We start from the raw sequence: 12,320 nt of genomic DNA, 5'->3' as shown, positions 1-12,320 counted from the left end.
GATAGGAAGACTTAACATAGTAAAAATGTCTATTCTATCAAAGGCCATCTATACATACAATGCACTTCCGATCCAAATTTTAATGACATTTTTTAATGTGATGGAGAAACAAATCACCAACTTCATATGGAAGGGAAAGAAGCCCCGGATAAGTAAAGCATTACTGAAAAAGAAGAAGAAAGTGGGAGGCCTCACTCTACCTGATTTTAGAAGCTATTATACCACCACAGTAGTCAAAACAGCCTGGTACTGGTACAACAACAGACACATAGACCAATGGAACAGAATTGAGAACCCAGATATAAATCCATCCATATATGAGCACCTGATATTTGACAAAGGCCCAGTGTCAGTTAATTGGGGAAAAGATAGTCTTTTTAACAAATGGTGCTGGCATAACTGGATATCCATTTGCAAAAAAATGAAACAGGACCCTTACCTCACACCATGCACAAAAACTAACTCCAAGTGGATCAAAGACCTAAACATAAAGACTAAAACAATAAAGATCATCGAAGAAAAAATAGGCGCAACGTTAGGAGCCCTGATACAAGGCATGAACAGAATACAAAACATTACCAAAGATGACGAAGAGAAACCAGATAACTGGGAGCTCCTAAAAATCAAACACCTATGCTCATCTAAAGACTTCACCAAAAGAGTAAAAAGACCACCTACAGACTGGGAAAGAATTTTCAGCTATGACATCTCCGACCAGCGCCTGATCTCTAAAATCTATATGATTCTGTCAAAACTCAACCACAAAAGACAAACAACCCAATCAAAAAGTGGGCAAAGGATATGAACACGCACTTCACTAAAGAAGATATTCAGGCAGCTAACAGATACGTGAGAAAATGCTCTTGATCATTAGCCATGAGAGAAATGCAAATTAAAACTACGATGAGATTCCATCTCACTCCAACAAGGCTGGCATTAATCCAAAAAACACAAAACAATAAATGTTGGAGAGGCTGTGGAGAGATTGGAACTCTTATACACTGCTGGTGGGAGTGTAAAATGGTACAACCACTTTGGAAATGTATCTGGCGTTTTCTTAAAAAGTTAGAAATAGAACTACCATACAACCCAGAAATCCCACTCCTTGGAATATACCCTAGAGAAATAAGAGCCTTTACACCAACAGATATATGCACACCCATGTTTATTGCAGCTCTGTTTACAATAGCTAGCAAAAAGCTGGAAGCAACCAAGGTGTCCATCAACAGATGAATGGGTAAATAAATTGTGGTATATTCACACAATGGAATACTACGCATCGATAAAGAACAGTGAGGAATCTGTGAAATATTTCATAACATGGAGGAACCTGGAAGGCATTATGCTGAGTGAAATTAGTCAGAGGCAAAAGGACAAATATTGTATAAGACCACTATTATAAGATCTTGAGAAATAGTATAAACTGAGAAGAACACATACTTTTGTGGTTATGAGGTGGGGAGGGAGGGAGGGTGGGAGAGGGTTATTTATGGATTAGTTAGTAGATAAGAACTACTTTAGGTGAAGGGAAGGACAATACTCAATACACGGAAGGTCAGCTCAACTGGACTGGACCAAAAGCAAAGAAGTTTCCGGGATAAACTGAATGCTTCAAAGGTCAGTGGAGCAAGGGCGGGGGTTTGGGGACTATGGCTTAAGGGAACTTCTAAGTCAATTGACAAAATAATTCTATTATGAAAACATTCTGCATCCCACTTTGAAGTGTGGCGTCTGGGGTCTTAAATGCTAACACGCGGTCATCTAAGATGCATGCATTGGTCTCAACCCACCTGGATCAAAGGAGAATGAAGAACATCAAGGTCACACGATAACTGTGAGCCCAAGAGACAGAAAGGGCCACATGAACCAGAGACTTACATCATCCTGAGACCAGAAGAACTAGATGGTGCCTGGCCACAACTGATGACTGCCCTGACAGGGAGCACAACAGAGAACCCCTGAGGGAGCAGGAGAAGAGTGGGATGCAGGCCCCAAATTCTCATAAAAAGACCAGACTTAATGGTCTAACTGAGACTAGAGGAATCCCGGTGGTCATGGTCCCCAAACCTTCTGTTGGCCCAGGACAGGAACCATTCTCGAAGACAACCCATCAGACATGGAAGGGACTGGACAATGGGTTGGAGAGAGATGCTGATGAAGAGTGAGCTACTTGTATCAGGTGGACACTTGAGACTTTGTTGGCATCTCCTGTCTGGAGGGGAGATAGGAGGGTAGAGAGGATTAGAAACTGGCAAAATTGTCACGAAAGGAGAGACTGGAAGCAGGGAGCAGGCTGACTCATTAGGGGGAGAGTAAGTGGGAGTATGGAGTAACGTGTATAGAAGCTTATATGTGACAGACTGACTTGATTTGTAAACTTTCAGTTAAAGCACAATAAAAATTATTAAAAAAAATCAAAAGACACATTGCATTGGGCAAATCTGCTGCAAAGAACTCTTTGTAGGGTTGAAAAGCAAAGATGTCACCTTGAAGACTAAGGTGCGCCTGACCGGAGCCATGGTATTTTCAATTGCATCATATGCATATGAAAGCTGGACAATGAATAATGAAGATCAAAGTAGAACTGAATCCTTTGAATTGTGGTGTTGTCGAAGAATATTGAACATACCAGGGACTGCCAAAAGAAGGAACAAATCTGTCTTGGAAGAAGTACAACCAGAATGCTCCTTAGAAGCAGGGAGGGCAGGACTGCATCTTATATACTTTGGACATGTTGTCAGGAGGGATCAGTCCTTGGAAAAGGACATTATGCTTGCAGAGTCAGTGGAAAAGAGGAAGACCCTCAAGGAGGTAGATTGACACAGTGGCTGCAACAATGAGCTCAAGCATAGCACTGATTTTAAGGATGGCGCAGGACTGGCAGTGTTTCATTCTGTGGTACATATGGTCACTATGAGTCAGAACTGACTTGACTGCACCTAACAACAACACTCATATTGGCAGTGTAGAAGGTTTCACATTTCCCCCACATTTCTTGCCTATGTTTAGTATTTTCAGTCTTCTTTTTGCCATTCTAATGGGTGAAAATTAGCATCTCCCTAGTGTTTAAACCTGTATTTCCTAGATTATTTCATGAGGGTGAACATCGATTTATAGGTTTTTCTAGCCATACTTATTTCCTCTTCTGTGAATTGCCTTTTCATATCCTTGGCCCCAATTCCTTTTCATTTGTCTTTTTAGTATTGTTCTTTATGGGTTCCTTACATACTCTGTATTCTAATTATTGCTCTGTAATATATTTTACAAAAAAATTCTGAATCTGTTGTTGATTATTATTATTTTGCACTCACATTTTGTTGATTAAGAAGTGAATTTAGACTAAATCTTTGTGAAGTAAAAAATGACTTTTGGTAACATATAATTAGATTGGTTAGAGAACCCGTACGTAAGAAAGTAGTATCCTATTAGGCTAGTTTTCAAAATGTCTTATTTAAGGACAACGTACATACAGGAAAGTAGACATATCTTGATGAATGTTCACAAAGTGAAGACACGTGTGTAACCCCCCTCCCAATTAAGACAGAGAACACAACCAGTCCCCCAGAAGCCTCTCCTGTGCCCTATTCCAGTAGCTATGCCCAGGCACACAGTAACCACTCTCCTCACTTCTCACAGCGTTGATTAGTTTTGCCTCTTCTGTACTTCATATAAATGAAATCATTCAACATAGACTCTGTAGCGCCTGGATTCTTCTGCTCAGCATGAGGTTTGTGAGAATCATCCATCTTGCCATATATATTTATAGTTCATTTGTTCTCCTTTCTGCATCTCATTTCATTGTATGAACGTATCACAATTTGCAGGTCCATTCTATACGAAGAAGAATGCGGCATCAGGATTGGAGGAAGACTCATTAACAACTTGTGTTATGCAGATGACAGAACCTTGCTCACTGAAAGTGAAGAGGACTTGAAGCACTTACTGATGAAGATCAAAGACCAGAGCCTTTGCTATGGATTACACCTCAACATAAAGAAAACAAAAATCCTCACAACTGGACCAATAAGCAACATCATGATAAATGGAGAAAAGATCGAAGTTGTCAAGGATTTCATTTTACTTGGATCCACAAACAACGCCCGTGGAAGCAGCAGTCAGGAAATTGAAAGACGCATTGCATTGGGCAAATGGGCTGCAAAAGACCTCTTTAAAGTGTTGAAGAGCAAAGATGTCAGTCTGAGGATTATGGTGCACCTGACCCAAGCCATGGCGTTTTCAATCACCTCATATGCATGCGAAAGCTGGACAATGAATAAGGAAGGCTGAAGAATTGACGCCTAGGAGTGAGATTGCTGGTCACTGGGTATGCATATATTCAGTTTTAGTAGAGATAGCCAACTAGCTTTCCAAAAAGCTCGCACCAATTATTGCTTGTCTTTTTTTTTTTAAGTACAACTTAATTTAGTTTTTTATTTATTTTGTTGTTGAGAATATACACAGGAGAACATACACCAATTCACCCATTTCTACACGCACAATTCAGTGACATTGATTACGTTCTTCAAGTCGTGCAACCGTTCTCATCCTCCTTTTCTGAGTTGTTCCTCCTCCATTAACATAAATTCACTGCCCCCTAAAGTTCCTATCTAACCTTTTGAGTTCCTTTTGTCACTTTGATCCCATATAGGTAGTTCTTAGTAGAGCATAATGCTCAGGGAAGACATTTTTAACCAGTTAGCTATTGTTTGTTTTTAAGTAGACTTCAGGGGGTATTTTTGGTTTAGGTTTTAAAGATTATCTCAGGGCAATAGTGTCAGGGGTTCATCCAGCTCCCGTGGCTCTGGAAGGTCTGGAGCCTATGAGAATTTAAATTCTGCTCTGCGTTTTCCTCCTTTTGATCAGGATTCTTCCATAGAATCTTTGACCAAAATATACAGTAATGGTAGCTGGGTACCATCCAGTTCTTCTGGCCTCATGGCAAGAGAGGCGGGTGTTAATGGAGGCAATCAGCCACATGTTCCATATCCTCCTCCTATCCTGACTTTCCTTCTTCCTCTGTTGCTCCAGGCAAATACAGACCAATTGTTGTGTCTTGGATGGTCCCTTGCAATCTTTTATGATCCACCCCCACCCCCGTTGCCGTGGAGTTGATTCTGACTCATGGCGACCCCATAGGACGGAGTAGAACTGCCCCGTAGAGTTTCCAAGGAGCACCTGGTGGATTTGAACTGCCAACCTTTTGGTTATCAGCCTTAGCACTTAACCACTATGCCACCAGCGGTTCCTTTAAGATCCCAGGCACTAGCAATTGCTGTTTGTCTTTAAACTTCAATTTTGTTTCTTGTGTCTTTTATTATACAATTTTTTATGGAATCAAATGTACCAATTTTTACTTCAAAAGTTGTGTCTTTGGGTTTTGTTCCAGGATATGCTTCCCTACTCTGAGGATATTATGATTTTTATCTATATTTTTTATTGGTTTTTGTATTTTGGTCACGTTCTTTGAGTCTTTTTTTACATCTAGATTTTATTTTTGTGTAAGGCATGGATCTGAATTTTTCCCATAAGGAAAATCAATGGTACCAATCACATTTATTAAATTATCCATTGTTTCTCCACTCTTTTGCAATGTCACATTTTTCATATATCAATTTCTCATTTTTTTTCCAATTTTATAATCAATTTGTCAAGGGCCACAGAATAATGGGCCTGTGGAATTTGAATTTATGTACTAAATTGAATATTGGATTTATTGAATTAATTTGAGAAGAATTGGCATTTTATGACATCAAATCTCCCCATATATGAATGGGGTATTGTTGAGATCGGCAATTCACCATGGGCCCTGGGTGTCCCTGCTCGTTCAATAATATGTAAACATGAGGGATCAAAATATATAAACTGATTTCTTAAGAAGGTGGATTGACACAGTGGCTGCAACAATGAGCTCAAGCATAACTACGATTGTGAGGATGGCACAGGACCAGGCAGTGTACCTACCATTCTGTTGTGCATAGGGTCGCTATGAGTCAGAGCCGACTCAACAGCACCTAACGACAACATCTATTTTCTCATAAAACAGAAAAGCATTACTTATAAGAAATTCACAATAATCCCATATCTGAGACTTTTCTTTGTTAGAATTTTTTAAAAAGTATGTAACTAATAAAGATCTAACAAAAGATATGTTAGATACTATAAAGAATATTATGAAACTTATTGAGAAACATTAAAATGAGAGTTTCAACCATTATTTGTTTGCATTAAAACTCAAAAGTCACTTTTGTGGAAATAAATATCTCAACAGTACTTTTTGTAGAAAATAAAATCTCAGGATTTATTTTTGCAGGTATTGAGAAGAGGAGTTAAACTCTTTTGGAAAAAAAGAACGAGGTGGGAAGACTTTCCTATCAGATATCAAGGCTTATTACAAAGCTACAGTAATTAAGGCAAAGCCATACTGGCACCAAACCAAACCCATTGCCGTCGAGTCGATTCCAACTCATAGCAATCCTACATGATGAGTATGATATATTGGCACTAGGTTAGAGAAATAGAAAAATAGTACAGAACAGAGAGGCCCAAAACAGGCCCAAGTATATTTGAATACTTGATATTGAACAGAATTGGTATCGTGAACGAGTGAAGAAAGGAAAGACTTTTCAATGATATTTGTGTAATTCAGTATTTATAAGGACAGAAGCGAAATTGTAACTGTTATCACATTTGTTAAAAATAATCAAAACTCATTGAAATTTCACATAAGGTTTATTCTGAGCAGTTATTCTACATGGATATAGGGAGATTATATCAATTCTAGAAAAAGCAAATGGCTTGGAAAAGCTAGGTAGGCTGGGGCTTATAAAGAGAAGCGGAGGGAGAAATATAGAAGACCAACCATTGGCTAATCTTAACATGATTGATTGAACCCTGCGCTCCCCCCTTCACTGAAATCAAACTGATATCAGGTGGCAATATGGCCTCTGGCTCTCTACCCAGCCATATTTTTGAAATTCAAATTTAGTAAGCCTGGCTTCAAAAAGGAAAGAAATGAATTGCAACTTTGGGTGAAAGAAAAGCCTCTGGCAGGATTAATTTTGGTCAGAAATTTCTTTACAGTGAATATTTGGTTTTGTGGGTGAGAAAAACCCCAAAATCAAAGTAAGATGTCTGTTATTCATTTTTCTCTTTGACACATTCTACACAAACATTAATTCCAGATATATTAAAGTTCTAAATTTAAAAGTCGAAACTGTATAAATTTAAAAGTTCATTTAGGGGAATGTCTTGATGATGCTGTGGTAGAGAAGGATTCCTTTAAAAAGACAAAAAGCAGTAGCCATGAAGAAAAAATCTCGATAACATTGACTATATTAAAATTAAAAATTTCCGTTTATCAAAAGAAACCACTAAGGAATCCAGATTTTCCAGAGCCATGGAGGCTGGATGAACGCCTGAAACTATTGTCCTGAGATAATCTCTAAACCTTAAACCAAAAATACCCCCTGAAGTCATCTTAAAACTGAACAACAGTTTAGGTTACCTGGTAAAGAATGTCTGTCTTGAGCATTGTGCTTTTTAAGATCCATCTATATGGGATCAACTTGACAGCAGCAACTCGAAAGATTAGACAGGAACTTTAGGGGGCAGTGAGGTTATGTTAATTGGGGATGAACAACTCGGATAAGGAGGGTGCGAATGGTTGCACAACTTGAAGAATGTAATCAATGTCAATGAATTGTACACGTAAAAATGGTTGAATTGGTGTATGTTCTGCTGTGTATATTCTCTACAACAACAAAAATAAATTACATAAAAAAGAAAACATTAAGAGAATGGGGAAAAAAACACGCCACAAAGTGGGGAATGGTTATGTGCAACACAGATAAAAGTCAAAGGACTAGAAGTTCGAATGTATATAAATAACTCCTTAAAGTAATTTGAAAAAATCACTTCACTCAACATAAAAATGGGTAAATGTCTTGAATAGGTGCTTCACAAACATGGAAATCCTAATGTCCCACGTTGTTGTACATTGCCATCAAGCCGATTCCAACCCATAGCGATCCCATGTGTGCAGAGTAGAACTGTGACCTTTTGGAACCAGATCGCTAGTCCTGGCTTCGAAGGCATCCCTGGGTGGGTTTGAACTGCCAAGCTTTCAGTTAGTACCAAAAAAACAAACCCTCTGCCGTCCAGTCAATTCCGACTCATAGTGTTTCTAAGACTGTAAATCCCCACAGAAGCAGACAGCCACATCTTTGTCCTGTGGAGCCACTGGGTGGTTTTGAATCACCGACCTTTCGGTTAGCAGTCGATTGCTTTAACCACTGCACCACTAGTAGTCAAATGCTTAACCATTTGCACCACCCAGGGTCTCTAACCATTCCTATCAAGTTGATTCTGACTCATGGGGACCCTATAAGATAGAGTAGAACTGCCCCATAGGGTTTCCAAAGAGCAACTGGTGGATTCGAACTGTCAACCTCTTGGTTAGCAGCTGAGCTCTTAACCACTGTGCCACTGGGCTCCCCAGAGTCTGTAGGCACATTAAAAGATGTTCAACATCACAAATATATGCACACCCACGTTCATTGCAGCACTGTTTACAACAGCAAAAAGATGGAAGCAACCAAGGTGCCCATCAATGGATGAATGGATAAATAAGTTATGGTATATTCACACAGTGGAATACTATGCATCGATAAAGAACAATGATGAATCCATGAAACATTTCATAACATGGAGGAATCTGGAAGACATTATGCTGAGTGAAACTAATCAGTTGCAAAAGGGAAAATATTGTATAAGACCACTATTATAAGAACTCGAGAAATAGTTTAAACAGAGAAGAAAATATTCTTTGATGGTTACAAAAGTGGGGAGGGAGGGAGGGAGAGGGGTGTTCAGATAGTAGATAGTAGATAAGAACTCTTATAGGTGAAGGGAAAGACAACACGCAATACAGGAGAGGTTAGCACAACTGGACTAAACCAAAAGCAAAGAAGGTTTCCTGAATACAACCAAACACTTCGAAGGCCAGCATAGAAGGGACTGGAGTTTGGAGACCATGGTTTCAGGGGACATCTAGGTCAATTGGCATAACAAAATGTATTACGAAAACATTCTGCATCCCACTTTGGTGAGTGGCATCCGGGGTCTTAAAGGCTAGCAAGCGGCCACCTAAGATGCATCAATTGGTCTCAACCCACCTGGAGCAAAGGAGAATGAAGAACACCAAAGACATAAGGTAAAGATGAGCCCAAGAGACAGAAATGGCCACATAAACCAGAGACTAAATCAGCCTGAGACTGGAAGAACTAGATGGTGCGTGGCTACGACAGGTGACTGCCCTGACAGGGAACACAACAGAAAACCCCTGATGGAGCAGAAGAACGGTGGATGCACACCTTAAATTCTCGGAAAAAGACCAGACTTAATAGTCTGACTGAGACTAGAGGGACCCCAGAGGTCATGATCTCCAGGCCCTCTGTTAGCCCAAGACTGGAAACTTTCTTGAAGCCAACTCTTCAGACAGGGATTAGACTGGACTATAAGACAGAAAATGATACTGTTGAGGAGTGAGCTTCTTGGCTCAAGTAGACACATGAGACTATGTGGGCAGCTGCTGTCTAGAGGCGAGATGAGAAGGCAGAGGGGGACAGGAACTGGTTGAATGGACACGGGGAATACAGGGTGGAGAGGAGGAGTGTGCTGTCTCATTAGGGGGAGAGCAGCTAGGAGTACATAGCAAGGTGTGTATACGTTTTTATATGAGAAACAGACTTGATTTGTAAACTTTCACTTAAAGCACACAAAAAAGTTCAACATTAGTAACCAGGAAAATTAAATTATAAGATGCCATTTCACACCTACTGGTGGCGCAGTGGTTAAGAGCTCAGCTGCTAACCAAAAGGTCGGCAGTTCAAATCCACCAGCTGCTCCTTGGAAACCCTATGGGGCAGTTCTACTCCGTCATATAGGGTCGCTAGGAGTCGGAATCGACTCAACAGCAACGGGTTTGGGTTTTGTTTTGGTTTTCATTAGTGGTACTGTGGAAGAAAAGGCCTGGCAATCTGCTTCTGTTAAAATTACAGCCAAGAAAACCTGTGGAGCACTTCTACTCTGTAACACATGGGATCACCACGAGTCAGACTCTACTCTGCTGCAGCAAACAACAGGTTTGTGAAAATGTTTAAATCTGCTGATACCAAGCATTGGCCAGCAGGTGGAGCAATGAGAACTGTCCAGCACTGCTGGTAAGGATGTAAACTGGTCCAGGAATTCAGGAAAAGTTAGGCATCACCTAGCAAAGTTGAAGGTCCTGGTACCCTAAAAACCAGCAATTCCACTCTTGGATAAATATCCTAGAGACACTTGTGTTTATGTACACTACTAAGAATATTTGTGATAGCACCCTTCTGTAACAGTCAAAATCTGAAAACCATCAGAATGTCTCTCCCAGTTAGAATGGATGAATTGTAGCATATTCGTACAACAGTATTCATTACAGAAATAAAAGGAGCCAACTACAGCTACCTGAAAAAACACAGACGAATCTCACAATGTGGAGTGAATGTTAAGATTGTTAGAAAATAGTACATATAAAAAAAAAAACCAAACCCAGTGCTGTCGAGTTGATTCCGACTCAGCGACCCTATAGGACAGAGTAGAACTGCCCCGTAGAGTTTCCAAGGAGCGCCTGGTGGATAGATATTTTCAAATATATAATGTTAGTTGTTGTTGAATGCCTTCCAGTAGATTCCAACTCATGGAGACCCCATGTGATAGAGTAGAACTGCCGCATAGGGCTTCCTTGGCTGTAATCTTTATGGAAGCATGTTGCCAGGTCTATCTACCTAGGAGCTGCTGGGTGGGTTCAAATAACCCACCTGTCCAGTTAGCAGCTGAGCACTTTAACCACTGCGCCAACAGGGCTCACGTCTGTAAAACAAAACTGTTGTTCTGGGATGCTTACAGAGAAGATAAACGTATAAAGAAATCAACAAAATGATTATTGCAAAACTCAGGATAGAGGTTACCTCTAGAATGGAGAGAGATGAGGGAGGGTGGGCGTTATCCAGGTCGTCTATTTCTTGTCCTGAGTGGTCATTACATGGAAAACAGCTTTATAAAAGTTCTTTTAACTGGCAGCTCTCTTCTGAATGCTCCTCTTAATGAAATAGAAAGCAAGGTCACCAGCTGGGAAAGAGGATGGGAAAGGAGGTGTTGAAGATTTGAGGAAAAAGAAGATGGTATAAAAGAAGCAGAGATGTTGGAGAGTGATGTTCCCTATCCTGTGATGAGGAAATATATTTTTAACTTATTCTTTTATGAAAGCTTTTTATTTTTTCTTGGTTATGCTTTTTCTCTCATATATAACATTATTTTATTAATTTTAATATACTGCACTATATGCAGTTATCCTGCTTAAAATTATAATGCCATTTACTGTTTAAAAATAAAATTTTAAAGCAAAATTAAGTCTTAATAAACCATACAATTAAAGATAATAGTCATAATACATTAGTTATTTATTATTTTACCCTGAGCTTTAGAAAAGCCGATGTAGTTTACATTTAGACAAAAATACATAGAGCTCATACAGGGATTGTGTGACTTCTTATCCTTTCATCCTTTTTCTTTCAACTTTTAGTTGTTAAATTCTACGTAGGTCTTCAAACAGATAGATATTTATTACCTCCTTATTGTAATGATCTCAAGTCCTAAAAGTAATTTTTAAATGTCAGAAAATGGAATCATATTAACATCACAAAGCTAAATATTAATAATGATATTTAAGATTATTAGAAACTATTACACTGCACTTTTAAACTTTACTCAGAAAATTTTCATGGAAAAAAAGTGGATAGGCCTATATAATTTTACAATATTGCCTGGGTTGTACCAATTCGTAAAAATAATTATTTCAATTATTACAAATTTTACTTGTAAATCCATGTTGATAATTACATAGGTTCAAGTACCAACTTACATAATATTAATTTAGTTTTTACAAGGCAAATATAGTAAAGTCAAACAACTACCACCAATCTAGCTTTAAAATATGCCATGAGTTTTCATTTTGTAATATTCTGTAACAATTGTAACATTGTCAGAGACAAGACAGTCTTTTTTAAAGAATTCGAATCTACAAATATTGAATCGAGAAATATCAAAATTTGATGTCTGCAGCTCTCAGAGAGTTCAGGGAAAAATATCATCTTGTGCATGTGTACAGACAGAGTGCACACTCAAATGACAAAGCCAAGCCCAACATCCGCTGCCGTCAAGTCAATTCCAACCCATAGCAGCCCTGTAGGACAGAGTAGAGCTGCCCCACAAGGTTTCTAAGGCTG

The 12,320-nt window shown here is 39.1% G+C and overlaps 1 protein-coding gene across 1 annotated transcript in view; it reads right to left on the bottom strand.

The window, feature by feature from the left end:
- LOC126068913 (thymosin beta-15A) overlaps positions 1-12,320 on the bottom strand; it is a 42,042-nt gene that overhangs the window by 16,579 nt on the left and 13,143 nt on the right. The window lies entirely within an intron of this gene.

Source organism: Elephas maximus, chromosome X (assembly GCF_024166365.1).
Source record: "Elephas maximus indicus isolate mEleMax1 chromosome X, mEleMax1 primary haplotype, whole genome shotgun sequence".
Lineage (NCBI taxonomy): Eukaryota > Metazoa > Chordata > Mammalia > Proboscidea > Elephantidae > Elephas > Elephas maximus.
The sequence above is the reverse complement of the archived record's forward strand: the minus strand, read 5'-3'. Positions and strand labels throughout refer to the sequence as shown.